Genomic DNA, 20,258 nt, shown 5'->3' on the forward strand with positions numbered 1-20,258 from the left:
AAATATACCCCTTTTCCGGGTAATTTACTTCGTAGGTGCCATTGCATCAGCAAGAGAATAAGGACTAAGGAATCACTATGGCACCACACTGAAGAATATGTCATACTATGGAGGACATCTGTGAGACTGAGGGTCTGTAATAACAATTTTAGCTAATAAGCTGTTTCAGTAACTTACTGTGCTTCATTGAAAAGTTGGCATTTGAAGTAAGAAGATTAGCAGACACATAGAATATCCCCAGCTTGAGTAGAGAGAGCATGCTCGCAGGTTCAGAAAATGCTAACCACCCCCTCACCCACACGCTACCCCACACCCTGGGCATCAATAATGAAAGAACACTACTGAAAATACATCAAGGTCAATAGGGCGGCTTCTCTCATGTCCTACTTCATTTGTATTAACGGGACTTCTTGTTATGTTCAAAATTAGGGGATCTAAAGTAAAATAGTTTGAAGACCACTCAATCTAATACTATAAGAAATAGTACTTGACAGTTATTGTAGGTCTCTTGATTGCTGGTTTTTCTATCCCCGACACTTTCCCAAGTGGTTGGCCAATTAATTTGTTCAATTGGACTTTCTAAGGATGTCTCACACCCCCCCCCCTTATATACATGTAATTTCATCTAAACTCTAGGGACATTTGCACATGGTAGGAGGTACATCCTTGTCCTTTTAGCCTTGACCATATCTTCTATTTTGTCACCTTTTTAAATTACTACTTCTAAAAATGTATAAAATAATAAGAATGTTTATGCCCTTAAATCATTTTGTTGCTATGCATTTCATATACCTAAGAGCAATGTTACATGCCTCTGTGTAAAGTGTATTAGATCTATAAATTGATAATGAATGTAAAACTTCATAGTGTAAACAAATGTGATACAGTTTAATGGTATTATTACATATGTTCAATGTTATCAAATAGTGCACAAATATATAATAAATATTTTAAATGTTTAAATAATTGCACAGCCTTATTTTGATGGAATCATTTGTGAAAAGAAATTCTTCAAACCTAAAAGCTGTTGTGCATCAAGTATTCAGCTATATATTGATATTTATTCCAGAATTTATTTCAATAATTATCAAGTAGCCATATGTTTGATAAGTCAATTATATATTGCTCAGTGTTCGAAGAAAAGCTTTTCTGGCTGACTTTATTAACTGATAGCAGTGTCAGCAAATAGTGGGTATAAACTGGACACTAAATGAATCAGAAACGCTCTGACTTTGTTTTTCTCAAAACGACAGATTGAAATTCTGTTCCTGATAATGTAATCAGTCAGATTATTTGGTCTATAACCCTGTATTAATAAAAACTCTGTATTAATAACATTGAAAAAAAGAACCTCAAAGGCAATTTTATGTGCTAAAAGAAGGGCAGTTACACCTTCCAAAGTGAGGGTGACAAACAATGTCTGTGGAAGGCAATTATGTCTGTCTGAGGAAACTTGTCCAGCTCAAATGGCTTTATCTCAACTTTATTTCTTTCTCTCTTTCTTTCTTTCTTTCTTTCACTCTCTGTTTCTCTGTCTCTCTCTGTCTCTGCCTCTCTCTCTTTCCCTCTCTCTTTTTCTTCTTTCTTTCTTCCTTTCTTTTTTTTTTTTTTTTTTTTTTTTTTGGATGTATTTTATTTACATTTCAAATGTTATACTCTTTCCAGGTTTCTGTTCCATAAGCCCCCATTCCCATTCCCCTCTCCCCTGCTTCTATGAGGATGCTCCTCTACCCACCCACCCACCCACCCACTCCCTCTTGCCTCCTTGCCTTGAAATTTCCCTACACTGGGGTATCAAGCCTTGGCAGGACCAAGGGCTTCTTCTCTGATTGATGTCCAACAAGGCCGTCCTCTGCTACATGTACAGGTGGAGCTCTGGGTTTATCCATGTGTACTCTATGGATAGTGGTTTAGTCCTTGAGAGCTCTGGTTGGTTGGTGGTGTTGTTCTTATGAGGTTGCAAATCCCTTCAGCTCCTTTGATCCTTTCTCTAACTCCTCCATTGGGGACCCCATTCTTAGTTCAATGGTTAGCTATAGAATAGAAGAGATATCAGAGAATCTCATGGGCAGAAGATACCATAGAAAACATTGACACAACAGTCAAAGAAAATGTAAAATACAAAAAGCTCAAGTTGCTTTCTTAGAAATATAAAAGTTCCTATCTCCCATCGCAATGGTTAACAAGTGCTGATAAGATTTTAATTATAAAAATGCTGAATAATTTCTTATCAAGTAGGCAAACCTTGATGAATGCAGTCAATTTTCACTCTAAATCCTTTTTGTGAAGGATTACTGTCACCTCTGAGAGAAATGTGGAATGTTGATACCCAAAAAGAACCCCTACTCTCATTGTCCTCCTTTGATGGTCTCATTCTTTAAATTGTGAATCTATTGCTAAATTAAACATATCACACATTTTATGAGATCTCTCTGTTGCTTTATAGTTTAAAGAACAACTAGTTGGAGGAACTTCTTACTGACTAATGAGAATATTTGAAATATGGAGGAGTGAGCTTAATGTTCTCACTGTCCCTTTCACTGGTTTTTATGCTGCTGTGGTGGCATCACATTATATGCCAGGGGACACTTTTGCATACCATGGTGGAATAAACAACATTCACTTTTCACAGTTCAGGGACAGGGAGGTCAAAGATAAAGTTGCCAGCTGAATTCGTGCCTACCAAGGCACTCTTATTGTCTACTGACAAACAGCTTTTAGTTACCCCTATAGCAGAACAGACAACCAGCAACCTGACAGACAGGAGAACACAAGGAAGGATGCTTTGGAATCTTCTTCTTCTTTCAGAGGTGTTATTTGTACCATGAAGATGGCACCCTCATGACAACATCTAGCCCTCATTCAGTCCCAAATGTTACATATCCAGATATATTCATAATAAATTAAAGTAGTAGTATATAAATTGTGCACTATATTTATAAGTTCCCTGTGAGGCAAATTTACTTATGTACTACATAAGTAACTTTAATTTTCTTCTTTTTACAACTTTGTCTTCAAAAACAAAGATAAAGGTACAGATTTTAAAAGCATTTTTACATAACAGTATATGAATGTATTTTTGTCAATACTTGATTTTTTTTAAAGAATTGATAGTATGCCTTAAAATCTTACTAGTTACAATGAGCATAAAGTACATGTAAAACAAGATGTAACCTGGAAATAGTCAAAATTTTCTTGGTGTGTAAAGATTAAGCATAATGATTTTTTTGGCCTTTGTTTTTCTTGAGGTAACTTTAATTTTCAAATCCAAAAATCTCTTCAATCCTCAATTTTCTGTTTATATCTGAAGAAAATAAACTTTTTTAAAAAGTTACTTGACATTGCTTTCTGAGAAAATTGGAGCTGACTAATGTTTGTGTGGGAAGATGTAATATTCTGAGGCCTTTCATATTTTAGGCTCATTTATTACTCATAAAACTTCAGGAGGCCAGAAATGTTACCAAAAACAAAGTTAATTCTCAGCAGATATGGTGGTGGCACATACCTACAATCCCAGAACTCAGTGGGCTAAAGTACAAAGATTGCCAGTTCAAGGTCAGGCTGAGCTACATATCAAAGCCTACCAAAAAAACTATTACATAAAACCTAATTATATTAAAGGATACATATCAAAGCCTACCAAAAAACCATTACATAAAACCTGATTATATAAAATGATACATATCAAAGCCTACCAAAAACTATTATATAAAACCTGATTATATAAAACAATACATATCAAAGCCTACCAATAACATTAATTATTTTCTAAAACTGAATAACTCACTTCAGGAAGAAAATGCAAACATCTTAGAGGACCAGTTTTCAAAGATGCTATCTGGATCAAATCTCAATTTTCTCTCAAATACTGGTAACATACATATACTATTTAGAGTGCTAGATATTAACAAATTTACTAAGGTCACAGATCTAAATAGTTATAAAAATCAAAAGCATGCTCATGCCTAGAGTAAAAAAGTTGTAAGATATTCCACAGTTATGCACTGCATTACCTTAAATATTTATGTTTACATTTACTAGAACCAATGTGAATTACTTATGCATCAAAGTACATATGAAGACATATGTACTCCTCTGACATCTAATAATAGAAAAAATAGTAATGTATATTTAATGGAAGAATTTGCATGCATGGTATAAGAATTAATATTTAAAATTGTGTGTTATAATTCATTATATCTCATCAAAAATAGTTGGAAGGAGTTTGTCTGTATTGTACAATTGGTTTACCATACTGACTTGAAAAGTCTATGGTAAATCATTTTCATTTACAGCTGTCAGACACTGGTGACATATAGAGAAGTAATGTACACAGCCTCTTATTTCTTTCTGAGACCTTCATAGAAGGCTTTAATCTGTACATGGAGACAAAATAGAGGCACAGCTTGGCATGAATGTTTTAGTCACTTTTATTTGCTGTATGTAGCTCAAATACTTATTCACAACAAAAGGTATCTTACTTATGTGAACAGAGCCTTCCAGAAGACACAATGCAACCATAATCATGTAGGCTACATAGGCCATACCAGACACATAGGCTTCTCTATGTTTGTACAGAGAACACCATAACACACAATGTCGAAACTTTTCATTTGCACCCTGGGGCAGACATTGTTATTGTTCTATCAAGCTGCCAAACCCACAACTAGAATCTGCATTCTCCACTTGGGATTGTTAACTCACAGTTTCTTTGGTGTTCTCTCATGATCTTCGGGATTTTCTCTAAAGCATCACTCAATGTTATCACTTAATGTTTTTTCTTTAGCCAAAAGCACATTACTAAAGAAGCTCATAATCACAGGCATTGAAGACACAGGATTATTCTGATACCCCCATTCACCACAGAATGATGGTACTTCCTGACTCTTCTAGACAAATAATAAAAGTAGTCTTATATCACTGGTTCCAAATTTGGGGAGAAGGGTTTCTAGCTACATGTGACAGTGACAATAAATGTTATGTTAAAATCTGATGTCCAAAAGATGGCCATGAGCAACGATAAGACAGTATGCTATGTCTCCATGAAATTGACAGTCTCTAGCATGTATATAGAGGAAAAAGTATGTGAGACGCACAACCAGAGTCGATCACAGTCATGGGGCATGTTTTAGGGAACCTCGATTCGCATTCATAGACATAAGGAATGTTTTCAGGTGATATACTCAGAAAATTAAGTTTGCATAGCTAAATGCTGGCTATTGAGTCACACGACATAGCCATTTCGGTGAGTCAGAGCTGTCAAATAGTGCTTTATGATCATAACTGATGCTGAAGTTGTAAGTGTGTAACTCTTAATTTTTATTTTTTAATAATGAAGACATCGCTGTAAACAAATGGTGAAAGAAGTCCCTTTGCCTGAATAAGATGTCGGATATTACCTTCATTCCTTGTTCTTCTTTGCATCGCACAGTCTCCAGAAGACTGTCAGAGAGGAAATTAAAAGCTGGCGCTATGAATCACAGCGTCTTTAATACCTCGTTTTCTAAACACTGTGCTGACACTTGATGAGAGCATTATGAACTCCTCAGTTCAATAATCCAATATTCCACTAGTTGTTAGCAAAAGTAGTGTGAAACAAAACACATTCTGAAGCAAATGCCAAGGTTAAAAATACTGTCTCTAAGTCTGTAAACTGATTACACGCTATTACAAAGTGCCAACAGTTTTCCGTTCCCAGCAACTTCCAGCTTTCTTTAAATCAATCGGAATTACCACATTATCCTGTGTCTCTGGGAGCTCAGCATAGAAATAAGCAGTCAGATTAAACACAGGAAGGTTGGCAAACTCCCACAACAGAGTTACTGTTCTTATCATCCCAGGAGATTCGCCGTAATCTACAAGTATTTAAGGGGTACACAAATCTCAGTGCCTGGGGAAGGAAAGCCATTACAAAAGTTTTTCTCTCCAAAAATCTAAAATTCTGATATTAAATGCAGTGAACATTTTGTTTTTTAGAATAAATTTGCCTTTAAAATGGTGCTAAGATAGAAAAGAAAGATTTTATAGGCAGTACAAGATTGCCACATATACTGTAACAAATGGCGATGTTTAAATTTCAAGAGGGAGAAACTTCATTAGAATCATTTCAGAAAATTCCTAGGCACAAAGTGTGATCTCTGCTTCTTTTAAGGGGTAATTCAAACTTACATGAAGAACAGAGTTGGGGGAAGATGGCTTCGGTATTGGATACCATCAGACTGACAATGAATGAACGCTAAAACTGACACCTTATGGAAATAGTCTGCAAGGCTGGATTGCTGGTTTATCTATTAAGGCTTCATGCTGCTCTAGCAGAGGGTACAAGAATTCAAGAAATCCTTTTCACAACTACCATATACCATTCATGTATGGAGTCTGCAAAAGCTTATCCTATAGCAGTCTAGAATAGAGGGCAGTTGCTCAGAACTCAGACCATACAGAGCAGGAGAGGGAAGAGGGCAAATTGATCTACAGGTACTGAGTTAGAGTGCAAGAGTAGCTAGAATTCTATTGTACAGACATTGGTCACATGCATTTCATACAGCAGGAAGGAAGGGCTTTGCACGTTTCCTCATAAAGTAGTTATAAATAAGGAGACAATGTGTCTAACCTGATTTAAACATTATGAAATTCATACATGTATTAAAATATCACAAGGTACCCAATGACATATACATTGTCTATGATTTCAAGTCAGCTAAAAAGAAACTAAGAAGGAAAGATGATTTGCAAGTGAACTTATCATTGCATGTCATTACAACTTTTAATTTCACCAGTGTCTCTTGTAACATTCAAGCTACTTAAGAATTTCATTACTTATGATTGACATCCACTTATAGCCAAAAGTTCTTTATAGACCTCAAAATTACAAGCAGGGTATAGAATAGAACACTCAGTTAAAAATGGTGTTTCTGTTGTTGTTTTCAGTTTTCTCATGGATTATCATATTAAATTATTTTAGGTTTTATTTTCAAATTCATACAAAATCAAGGAAAATTGTTTTAAATTTAAAAAGTAGGTATTGTTTTCATTTTCTGTATTTTCACTCGCTGCCTCCAGTCATGGCTGGCAACTTTATATTCAGGAGCCAATCTTAATCAAAGGCACAGCAATTTCAGGTGATTTTTATGCTGTACTTCTTTCTATCCAAAAATGAGTCTAGATCCTGTCATCCAGTATACATGAAATTAAGCATCCGAACAAACATTTTTCCAAATCATTACATTTTGTCCTTTGTGGCAACAACAAAGAACACTAATTTCCACTATAAATGTAAAGAACTTAGCCACCATCATAAATGCATACGCACTAATTTCCACTTTAAATGTAAAGAACTTAGCCACCATCATAAATGCATACGCACTAATTTCCACTTTAAATGTAAAGAATTTAGCCACCATCATAAATACATACCCACTTGCAACATGAGGTGATAGTAACGACTTGTTACATGAACTCTACCCTGATTTTGCCCCACTGACACTGCACTGTGGTGCAGGGTTGAGATGAGAAATGATGTGCTTTGCTGGAGGGAGGGGCAAAGACTTCAAGTGCACAGATCCTCCTGGGATTGCTGATACCACAAAGAAATCCATAGGCTCCTCACATATTTTTTAAAAGTAAATCTAGAAATAAGATATTTTCTGTTCTTCATTGTAGCCAAAACACAAATTCCCAATGAAATGTAATTTTAACTGACTTGTCATAATGATTTATCTTTAAAGCTAAAAAAGGAAAAAAAAACTGATTGTTCTTTAAAGGTTCAACCCTAAATTTAGAAAGAAGCCAAAATTTTCTCACATTTGGAGCTTCAGACCATGTCAATTCAACATTGTTGTCCTAGAGTATCGTTACTGGGAAATTCCATGATACGTTTCTCAGTCTGAAATCTGGCTTGTTCTTCCAGATGCTCCAAAAACCTAAGTCCTAGTCAAATCTCAGTCATGCCCAATTCTAGTTTCTGTAATCCATGTAACCAAGGAGCTCACACTTTCACCACAATTCACCACTGCGCCTCTTTATGGCCATTTGCTCATCTATGTTGGACATTAATTAATTCCTTTGAATGATATTCAATTTATGAAAATAGCCAACCTGAACTACCACCTGCCTTATTGCTAATTTATTTAAGAGGAATCTGCTCATAATGGAATGAGTTTACATACCAGAGAGAGGTCATGAGGTTACAGTGGAGCCGTGCCACTGGTTTACAATGCATTATCCAAATGTTTTATTTAATCTGGTCCTGACAACCTGACCTGAATGGTTTCTTGGTCACTGTCTGGCAGATCTCTAGCACCTGGTGGGAAATGTGGCTGTTCCCAGTCTGGTCCCAGGCTGCAAAGGTCTATTTTGAGAATCACTTGCTTTTTAAGAGCAAGATTCTATTTAGGTAACCCCACCTGTCACCATTTTCTGTTTGATTTTTTTAAAAATATTTTTCTAGTAATATAGCACTTTATATTAATCCTTTGCATTTAGAATTTGGGCCCAATACATACACACACACACACACACACACACACACACACACACACACACACAAACTGATGAAATAAAATAACAACACACACTATAACACATTCAATTTACAGCCTCATTCAGTTGCCCACTGTGGTATTGAAGCTTTTCAATATTAAAGTTTTTAAATATTTTAAAGTTTGTTATGCTTCATTCAGTCCTTGAACATCAACTTCTGGTCTTCTTTTCTTTGCAAACCCATGTGCAGCTATTTGATATGTGACTTCATTTTTGTAAAATAGCTTTTATCAAGGTTCATGTGTGCATCTATAACTTTTGGCATGTGTGTGCATGTTTTCCTTCATGTGCATGTATATATCTACATGTCTAAGCATGTCTATCCACCCTTCTCAGGGCAGGCTCTCTATTTGATGTAGTTTATTTGGTTGACCCAAAGTATGATCTGTCAAAATTTCTAATCTGCTTTGGAGAAAAAAAAATTTACTTTGAAACATTCAGAATTTAAAGATTTTTGAGCTGTAGACTGAATAAAATCATTAGAGATGACAAACATAACAAACAATATACTATTCACTAAAAGAGTCACTATATCTAACAGGCTGTGGGTAATATATATTCTCAAAGAATAGAGTGATAAATACCTATACAGGTCAGTGATTGGGAAAATAAAATTTTCAGCACAAAGAACGAATCAAAATAAATTAGATCATTCTACTAAACTTGGCAAATGTCACAATAACCTCATGATGGTGACTGTTCTCTTTTGCCCAAAAGGAGGAGGGGGATAAAAAAAGAAGAAGAGAAGAAGATGAAGAAGGAGGAGGAGGAGGAGGAGGAGGAGGAGGAGGAGGAGAAGGAGAAGAAGAAGAAGAAGAAGAAGAAGAAGAAGAAGAAGAAGAAGAAGAAGAAGAAGAAGAAGAAGAAGAAGAAGAAGAAGAAGAAGAAGAAGAAGAAGAAGAAGAAGAAGAAGAAGAAGAAATGCAATTAATCAAGAGTTAAATTGCATCTTGGTCAGCTCATGCTGCCAGAAAGAGAAAAGTTGTGTATATACTGAGTAACATAAATAATAGAAATGTATTTCTTATGTGCTTGGAGGTTGGAATTCACAGGACAAGATGCCAGTATGATGGGTTTCATGAAAGGACTTGTTCTTGGACAATAGGCTTCCACCTGAACTATCTCCTTTCACAAAGAAAAAGGGAAGGAGAATTTCTGTCCTACTTTGTAAAGACAATAATCCCATTCATGAGTACTTGTGAGTGCCCAAGAGAAATGAGAACATATGTCAAAGAAAAGGCTAGAATTGAATAATTGAGACAGCTTTATTCATTACAGCCCCGATCTGGAAACAAACCAAATATCCACAAAAACTAGAAAAGATGTATAGTCATAAAATAAAATAATTGTTCATAGTACAACACAAGGAGCTACTAATACAACAATGAGGGTCAATCTCAAATATAGTCTACTTAGTGTGGGTGAAAGCAGATTAAATTATGTCTATACGATATGATCAAAATTCACACAGGAGACTGTTATGGGAGAACCCTGAACTCTATACTAGACTTGGTTACATGTGAGACTATGTTTCAAAAAATGAAAGTAAAGAAGAAAAGGAGTAAGGGGCAGAGAGAGAGAGAGAGAGAGAGACAGAGAGAGAGAGAGAGAGAGAGAGAGAGAGAGAGAGAGAATTAAATGGCTGCAGTTGAACGAAGTGTATAACTATGATTAATATGTCACTCATTAGATTATTAGTTATAACAGTGTACATGATGCTAATATACAAGAAATGCTATAGTAGACATCTATCATTTAATATTGTGAACTTGATCTGAAGGCTACAAATTGAAGCTCAGAAATATCTTCCTCAGCTTGTGGAATTAGATTTTGACCTTGGAACCATTTCTCTAATCATTCTATTGAACAAGTATACTCAGCCACTAGGGTCAAACAGAAAAGATTTGAAACCACAAATACACAGACACACATGATACTTTCTAAAAGTCATTTTATTCATGACTTTTAGACTTACAACATAGAAAGGGCTGTGTATAATGCCACAACTTGATGAGTGGACTTAGAGATAAATTGTACCCATCCATAGAGGTCTCCTGCCATATGAGACAACCAAGAGGGACCCCCAGCATTATAAGAGTTAGAGGGAATAAAGAACATCAGGAGAGCATGGCTGGCCTGCTGAATCAGCTAAACAGGGTGCATAAACATTCGGTCACAGAGACTAAAGTAGCAAACAAGAGGCCTACAGGGCTCTGTACCTTCATCCTCCATCTATACGTTGTGGCTGTTAGTTGGTGTGTTTGTAGGACTCCTAACTCTGGGAGGTGATGTGTCTCTGACACTTTTGCCTGCTTCCCAGACATTTTTCATCCCATTGGGTTGCCTTGTCCAGATTCAATATGCAGGCTTTTGTCTTGTCTTTTTGTATTTTGCTTTGTTGTTTGTTTAATGCTCTTTTCTGATGGGAGATGGGATGACAGAGAGGAGGTGAGTCAGGGTAGGGTAGTGCTGGGGGCTGGAAGGGGTAGAGGGAAAGGAAACTGTGATCGGGATATATTACATGTGAGAAGAATCTACTTTCAATAAAATTCCAATTAAGAAATTAAATTATATTTATCATATTTTCAAGAAGAAAGGAAGGAGAAAAGAAAGATATATAGATAGAAACTGGAGAACTGGGATTCCTAAAATGTGCTGGCTAGTGAGAGTAACCATGTCAGTGAGCTCTGTTTAAAGAAACACTGCCTCATTTAATAAGGTAGTTTCCTAACATGAATCTCGGACCTCCATGTACATGGTCATATCCACACACTTACAAACATGCAAACAAAATATAGATTTTTTTAAGTTCCTTTTAGCTTCTTTATTTTTTATTATAGGTATGTCCTAATAAAATTTCAATGTAAAGAACACAATTGATAAATTATTTGGTGATAATACTATTTAATTATATCTTGGAAATATTAGTTTCCTCAGAAGCATTACTAAAATAAGAAAGCAAAACAAATCTGTTTTTTACTATGTGAATGTGATTAAAAACTGGAGATTTTATGTTTAGTCTTTCCTTTGGAGTCAGAACAAGGTTAATTCTACCCTGAGCTCTGAGTGAACCCTTGACCAACACACACTCCAGTGAGCTGTCTGAGAAGGGTCAAGGTGACTTGTTTATAGATTCTCAGGTAATCCAAGATAAAACTCAGTCCCAAAACTAAGGAGAATCATTAGCAAATACAATCTTTTCTTTTTCTTTGAGTTCAAGTATGTAAACAAAAGATGACAGAACCAGAATACAGGAACACACACACACACACACTTAGGGTTTTACTGCTATAAACAGACACCATAACTAAGGCAACTCTTATAAGCACAACATTTAATTGGGGCTGGCTTACATGTTCAAAGGTTTAGTCCATTATCATTAAGGCAGGAACATGTTAGCATCCAGGAAGAAGGACCTTCATCTGAAGGCTGCTAGCAGAATCCTGGCTCCAAGGCTACTAGGATGGGGGTTTTATAACCCACACCTACATTGACATACCTATTCCAACAGGGCCACAACTTCTAGTCATGATACTCCCTGGGCTGAGCACATACAAACCAACATATTCTACTCCATGGCCCCTTAGGCTTGTTCAAATACATGAATCTATGGCATCCATATCTAGTCATCGCATCATTTTAAAAAGTATACACTTCCAAATTTCTCATAGTCTATAGCATCTCAACAATGTTAAAAGTCCAAAGTTCAAAGTCTCATCTGAGTTCCATCCAATCACTTAACTGTAATCCCTTAATCAAGACATAAAACCAACTGGGAAAACTCCAAACTCTGCATCTCTATGTCTGATGTCAAAGCATTTTTCAAATATTCAACTCCTTTTCTATCTTTGTTGACTGCAGCAAACTACTTTTAATGGACTGGTTTTATTCCCTGTTAGCAGCATTCCTCAGGAGATTTCCTATGGCTCTAGCATCTTGAAAATCTTGGGGTCTCCAAGGCAACTTCACTGTTACAGCTTCTTGTTTCAATGTCTGGGATCCAAACATAATTTTCTGGGCTCCTCTAAAGAGGTGATGCCACTTCTCCAGCTCCGCCCTCTGTAGCACTCTAAGCTCAGGTTGATCCATTCCACTGCTGCTGCTGTTCTTGGTGATCATCCCATGGTACTGGCATCTCCAATACACTGGGGTCTTTTAATGCAACTAGGCTTCACTAATAACCTCTAATAGGCTCTAATCATGGTGCCAAGCCCCTAGTCCTTAAAATGACCCCTTCAGTCCTGGGCCATCAACTGCAACTAAGGCTGCACCTTCATCATTTTCCTTCTATGTCCTCCCACAGTGTCAAGCTTCAGCTGCTCTTCATGACACCTTCATGCCTTCAAAACCAGTACCACCTGGGTGACAATTATACATTACCAAGTCCAGCTACAGCACAGAGTACAACCTGGGTTATCTCTGGAACAGAGCTTCTTTGTGCTCTCAGAAAATACTTCCCAGAAAATTTCAGCTCAGTGGTACTGGTGTCTTCACCACTAATTACTTAGATCTAACTAAGCAGAATCAATTGTCCCTTCTATTTTTCATTCTAAAGCCAGACCCATATGGTTGAAGCTACTATGGTCTGCTCTTTGCTGGGGCTGGAACATGGTTCCCTTATTCTATTACCAGCTTTCTGTTTTCCAACTTCCTCACTGCCTAAGCTTGGCTTTCCTGGAACTTGCTCTGTAGATTGACCTTGACCTCAGAGATCTACATGCTTGTTTTCTGTGATAAAAGATGTGTATTACCATGCCTATATTTATGCTCTTCTTCACCTAGAACTTGCTTTGTCCCAGGCTAGCCTTGAACTCATTGATCTGTTTGGCTTTGTCTTCTGGATTAAAGGTATGCACAACCATGCCTGGTTCTAAGTTTAGCTGGATGGGATCTTGCCCCCAAATCCCTTAATCTATTATCTCCTAGGACATATGATTCAGCTCCATTTTACTTTCTGGTGCCCCTGTAATACTTGAACCACTTATTTTATATATTTTTCTATCTAAGCTTGCTACACTTATTTAAAGTGCTCTTCGTGAAACTTAACCAGAGAACAAAGTCTATGATGGGTGATTTTAAGACTTCCTTTGTCAAAGAAATTAATTTGAGTCTCTTCAACTTAGCCTCAGGAAGACTCTTTAGACAAGGGCAGAAAGCAGCCACATTCTTCACCAAGATACCACAAAACAGTCTCTAGTTCAGATATTGAAATTCTCCACTTAATCCTCTTGGGCCATGCCTACACAATTCGAATCACTCTCAGTAACAAAATCTTCATATTCTTACTAGTATTGCCCACTAAGCCCCATTTAAAGCATTCCACTGATTTCCAAATACAAAGTCTCCAAATCCGCATTCTTCCAAACAAAAGCATGGTCAGGCCTATCACAGCGATACCCCAATCCTTGGTACTAATTTCTGTCTTGGTTCTACGACTGGGAACAGACACTATGATCAAAGTAACTCTTATAAGGACAAAATTTAATTCGGGCTGCTTTAGAGGCTTAGAGAGGCTCAGTCTCTTATCATCAAGACAGAATCATAGCAGCATCCAGGCAGGCATGGTTCAGAAGGAGCTGAGGGTTCTATATCTTCATTTAAAGGCTGCTAGAAGACCGGCTTTCATACACCTGGGATGCGGGTATTAAGCCCATGCCCACAGTTACATACCTACTCCAACAGTGCCACAACTTCTAATTGCGCTGCACTCTATGCCAAGCATATAAAAGCCATCACACACACACACACACACACACACACACACACACACATACACACACACACACATACACACACACACACACACACACACACACACACACACACAAAGCCAGATCTACTATGTGCTGAATTGTTATTGTATCTTTTCATTTAAATCAATTTAAGATAAAGTTATTTCATTTTCAAATAAATAAAATTTGCTGGCAAAAATAAATATTTTACACATAATTGTAAACTTTATAGGTAGAATTGATATGGTTCTTACAGTTTATAGTAATACTTATGCACTCACTTAATTCAACCAATACTACATGAAGAATTTTTATGGTGCATGCCACCATTATTATAGCTGGAGTCTGATCACTTTCCAGGGCCCCATTCTGCTGAAGTGCACAGCAGATCTAAGTCCCTGGTGTGAAAGAAAAGTGGTTCCTGAATTACCCAAGGACCTAAGTAAATGTAAGATCATGCAGTATAGTGGTTTATTTGTTGTTGTTACTGTTGTTTCTCATGTCATCTGTTCTCTGTGAACTACCACAGTTGGGCAAAAACTATGCAATAAACCAGCATCTAGCATTTTCTACTTTTAACTGTTCAGATTGCTTCCATAAATCCATTTCATATAGTTTCCTTCTGTGCCTTATAAACAGTCACTTTAGGTCATTAAATTGCTATAATATTCCTTTAGGAGACTCCCAAATATTAGTTCAGAATCTTAATATCCTTTAAAGCAGTAGAAGCCTTTCAGTATAAATAGATTCTAATCTCTGGGGCACACAGTTTTATTTGATTTCTGTAGAGCTGTCTTTCAAATACATTTTTAGCCTGTGATTAATTTCTAAATTCACATGACCATTATTTCTAGTACCATCTACCACATGCTTATGGAGGCATGAGCTACATAAACGGATAATCATTTTCCCGTCATACAACCACCACTACCACCTTCATCGTCATCAAACACATCCAAAAAACAAAATCTAAAGAGTCTTCTTTCTATGGAGGCATGAGCTACATAAACGGATAATCATTTTCCCGTCATACAACCACCACTACCACCTTCATCGTCATCAAACACAATCCAAAAAACAAAATCTAAAGAGTCTTCTTTCCAGATATGCAAGATCTAAAACCTTAAATGGATGATAGGTGTTGAATCCTTCCTGTGGGGAAATGTAGTTGTAGCTTAGTACCACAAAGGATTCATGAGAAAGTCAACTCTTGGCATTTCCCAACAGGATGGATCCACTTCCCTTCATGAAAGAATGTGTAATGATACTTTCAAGTTTACTAATGGATTACAAATACTTTCCTCAATTGGCTTTTTCTGGTTATTTCACTGACTCTCTGTTTTTTCTTGCTAAACAAAATTCTTGGATCCCAACAGAGAAGCCTTATGAGACCCATATAACCATTGTCTTTAATGCTAAGAAAAAGATCCCAAAAGGGCAAATTTCCTGGCATCCACAAGAGAAGCCAGCTGTCAACAGAGCACTTGCTAGTATTTAGGCATTAATTAAGCAGAAGTTGAGAACAGGAAATTAGTGTTCTGGTCTACCCTCCTCAGGTCTTTTCAATAAGGCTTCATTATCCTATAATAAAAATAGAAAAGCTGCTTCTATTAAAAATAAATGGAGTAAATCATTGGAGGGCTTACTTACTTATTTGATTCTTTATTGAATTTTGGTACTTTCTATTTATGGTGAAAGACATGATGAACTATAACAGAATTGTATTAAGTCAAGACCTCAGCATCAGAAGAATGCTATTGGGGGAACAAATACAATCTACAACTGTATATGTAGACACATCAAATGTACCCTGGTACAAGTTCTAACCTGAATAAATAAATAAAATAAAAAAGAAATTCCTGCAGGTTGCTATGTGCAAATCTGATTCCAAGTTGATGGTGGCTCTTAGGGACATAGCAGAAATGTTATGGAATAGGGTCCCATTGTCAGAACTAGGTCACTGAAGACATGGCTTTGAAGGTTGCACATGGCCCTGAGTTACTATCTTTCTGTTTTCTGTACCCCAGATGTAAAGAAGTTCTTCATGGCATCTTCATGACACCATGAAATTCTGCCTATGGACATGGAACTAAGCAACCATGGACTGAAACTGTAAGCCAAAATTAATTTTATGTGTCCTAATTTGTTCTCTCATGTGTTTGTGGCAGTAATAAGAAAGTAACTCTGGTCTAAAGCAGAGTCTCCCGTCAGCAATCTTCTGATACCAGCAAGACATGTACTCTGGGTATTTCCAAATTTCTTTAGCCAAAAGCAACTGATCTACTTAACAATCAAACGCTGTTGTTTGCCCTATTCTCAAGTCTACTGCTGTAAAATTTTAAAAACGTGAATGTTATTATGTTATTGCTTATTTGTGTAACCCCTTCAGGAGGAAATTATCTTTGTCCTCCATATATTTTCTCTTACTCTGGACATTACCTAGGTCCATTTGACCTCATCTTCTCCTTAGATATGAAATAGACTGGGCTTTGTTCAGTCAGACAGGCCTGTGACAATGCGCTCCTGCCAATGAAGATTGTCTACAGTTAGGTGTCCAACATTTGGACAATGAAAAACAACATTATTATCTACAAATTTCACCCAATCATAATCTTACAACTGAGGTAAAAATAAGGTGACAAATAAGAAATAAATAGCAAGAGTAAGAATTTTTTCAACATTCATACACTCTTGAATCTTAATTCCAATTTAGCACCAAGAGGCATATCATAATTTATGAAGAAAGTCATCAGTTAGTGGGGCTGCCTAGGCATGGTATTTGTCTCCTACTTTCCATTAGTACAGAAAATATTTTTTACTGAAAATGTTTCTCTAGCAGGCAAAACAAAGCAGTTTAAAGGACAAAAAGAGCCTAATAAAATATATGGGGAAAACTTACTAAAAAGAGGATTTGGCATGTCCAGCTAAGTAGATATAGGTAAGTTCTCAGTGCAATTAGTAATGAGTCTAAGCAGGGAATATGTGAGAGTTTTTATCTTTAGATATATAGAAAAGAAAGTAATAAATAAAGAGGCTCCTGAAATCTCAATGGATCATTATGTTGTGTGATCAGACTACTATATACACTCCATTTAATTCAGTTTTGATTAAATAAAAAATCTAATGATGGCATAAAAGCAGAATCGTTATCCTTGTTCAACACAGTATTGTTTAAGAGCTTGCACTGAATGGCAAAATGCCAATCTTCACTGAGTACAGAGAGTAGCTTTAGCAGGCATATCCGGCACAGTAGGCAGATGAGAGAGCAGGTATTTATTTCAAACAATTATGGAAGCAGGTGACAAAAATAAAGGTTCTGGACAGTCTTGTTCTGTAATAGGAACTCATCTGGGCTTCTGACTGTGGTCTTCTTCCTATAACCACACATAGTAAATATACACAGAGCCCAGATCTCTTCCCCTTTTCATAAAGAAGAGCCTAGTGCCAATATGGGAAACTGAGAGAGGGCAGGAGGTCAGGTACCTACAAAAACTTTAGCTCTATTTTCAGTATCCAACCGTCTCCAGCTAGGTCCAATATTCTATAGATTTAACAATCTCCAAACACAGGAGTACTGACTACGTGCTTGGACACAAGTTTCTGGGTCCCATTTTACATCCAGACTATGGTTGCATCCAGTGCCTTCCAATTATCTGTTAAATTCAGTATCTGTCTTAAGTCTAAAACCCTCTTCTAAATGTCATCTGAATTAGATGTAAAAATTAAGGCTTGATTCATGCTGAATCAAAAGCCCTCTCTCAAGATGTGAACCTTTGAAACTTAGCAAACACCATTCTTCTATAAGGTAATGATTTAACAAGCAAGGGATAGACTTTCCCATTCCAAAGGGAAAAAAAATCACAGACTACAAAGGGTTAGAAGGAGGAGGTGAGTTCCAAGCAAAGGAAACCTTGGTATGGTGCCCTGCCTCCTGAATCATTTTGGATTGTGATGCTACCTTTTAGGTCACTGGAATGCTGGTCCTGTTCCTGTAGTTCTGTCAAGCACGATTATATTCCAGACACTTTACTGGGTACAGAACTACCCACAAGGCTCTTCTGTGGAGAGTTCTTGCCTTCCTGTTCACAGTCACAGGTAACCCTACTCAATACTGCCATTCCAATATTGATAAATGTATTGAAACAGACATGAGCCCTGATCTATGAAACACCTACAGCATTATGCATTCCTACTCTTAAACTGTGCGCATGCTCCCTGTGCTTTCATAGTCCTGTCCCATAGAAACATAATAGTCCAGAAATCTTCATCTGACCTGCCTCACCAGTAAACTGACAGTCTCTTCTCACCCAATATCATCTCGTACTGAATGAGCCAACCACACCCTACTACTCGCTTCTGAAGTCTTCTCAAACTTTATAAAATATACAGGCTAAGAACTTTCTAATCCTTTATTCTGATTCCTTTTTGCTTGTGGAGAACTATTTTGGCACCCCTGAACAGTTGATGGCTGAGTATTATTAATTTTATCCCAGGACATTTTGGGGCTGGCCAAGTCGGGAATCTGGCCTCTGTGCTATGCCCCCCCCCAAGGGCTATAATGGAGCACATCTGCATCTGTAGCCCTAGGGCAGGTTTTAAGAATAAGGCTTTAAGGAAGTACATTTACATCTCTAGTATGGGGTAGGGCCTTTTAGAATGCAGCAAAGGGAAGTGCATTCCTATTTGGTGCTCTAAGCAGTATCCCTAGAAATGCAGGATGGACTTTGGAATGTAGGCACAGCAGTATCCATTCTTGTCTCTGACCTTTTCACCTGACCTCCAAGATTGTCCACTCTTTTGATCCCCATCTCAGAACAGTTGTTACCATTTTTGCATGTAATTAAAACGGCTTAAAAGAGGACAAATAAACAAAGGCTTAGGTCTCCAGTCCAGCTGAAGCCATATTACAGCTTTAACTAACTTACCTTTTTCTTTCAATCCTTGCTCTGCTTTCAGGTGGACCCCTTGGGAGTTCCAGCTGGTCTCGGATATTTGCTCAATAACATTCTTTTAGAAATGCATACCACTTATTCATATCAATATTACTGATAAATAATTCGGTTGACCTAAGATATCTTTTCCATAATTTGCTTAGAGATATCTTCAGCTAATCATTCCTCTTTATCATGTGTATATTTTCTAAAAAGCACTAGAATACAGACTTGATTCATCCAATTCTCTGTCATTTTATAAACATGATTAACTTTGCTCCAAACTCCAAGAACATCATCATTCTTGTTTTGAGTGGAAATGTTATGATTTGAGTGGAAATCTTATGAGAAGAGTCCCCGTCGTTACATTTCTATAAACAATCTGCTTAATGGTTTTTCTAAGAAAACTTCTCTATGGTGTTCTTTTTGTCTTCCTGTGCTCTTACCAAAATCACCTTCAATAGTCTTATCTTAGCAGTTTTGAATCATTTTAACAAGCATCTTAAAATTATTTCAAGCATTCATCTTGCACCCAGTTTCAAGTCAGTTTACAGTTTTTAGATACTTGACAGAGCAGCATCAATACCAAAATCTTTCTTTCCCTCCCCACAGAAGAAAGAATATTTTTATGACTTAAATAGAAGTTATTTCTTCCTCGAAATCTTGAAGAATCTGAGGTTAAGATGAAGGTTGTGAAGGAAGGAAATATTGAGTGGGAAAGAGAAGGCACGGGAGAGATCTTGTCTCTTTTCTCCATAAGGAAACTAATCCCACCATGAAAGCCCTAGCCTTCATGATTTTATCTAAAGGTCTCACCTCTAAATCCCATATGCTGGAGGTTAAGGCTCCAAGATATGAATGTCAATTTGCATTAGTAAAGAACATGTTCACTGTGTGTAAAGTAACATTGGTGGATTTATAAATACTGTGCAAGATTTACTAGTAAACCTAACCAAGTAATGAAAGGGCAAATGGTAACATAATTAAGTTCCGAGAATATGATTGAGTATCCAGCATAAAAGTAGGATTCAAAATAACAATCAACAAAGGAAGCTTG

The sequence above is a fragment of the Micromys minutus genome (genome assembly GCF_963924665.1).
Source record: "Micromys minutus genome assembly, chromosome: 19".
Lineage (NCBI taxonomy): Eukaryota > Metazoa > Chordata > Mammalia > Rodentia > Muridae > Micromys > Micromys minutus.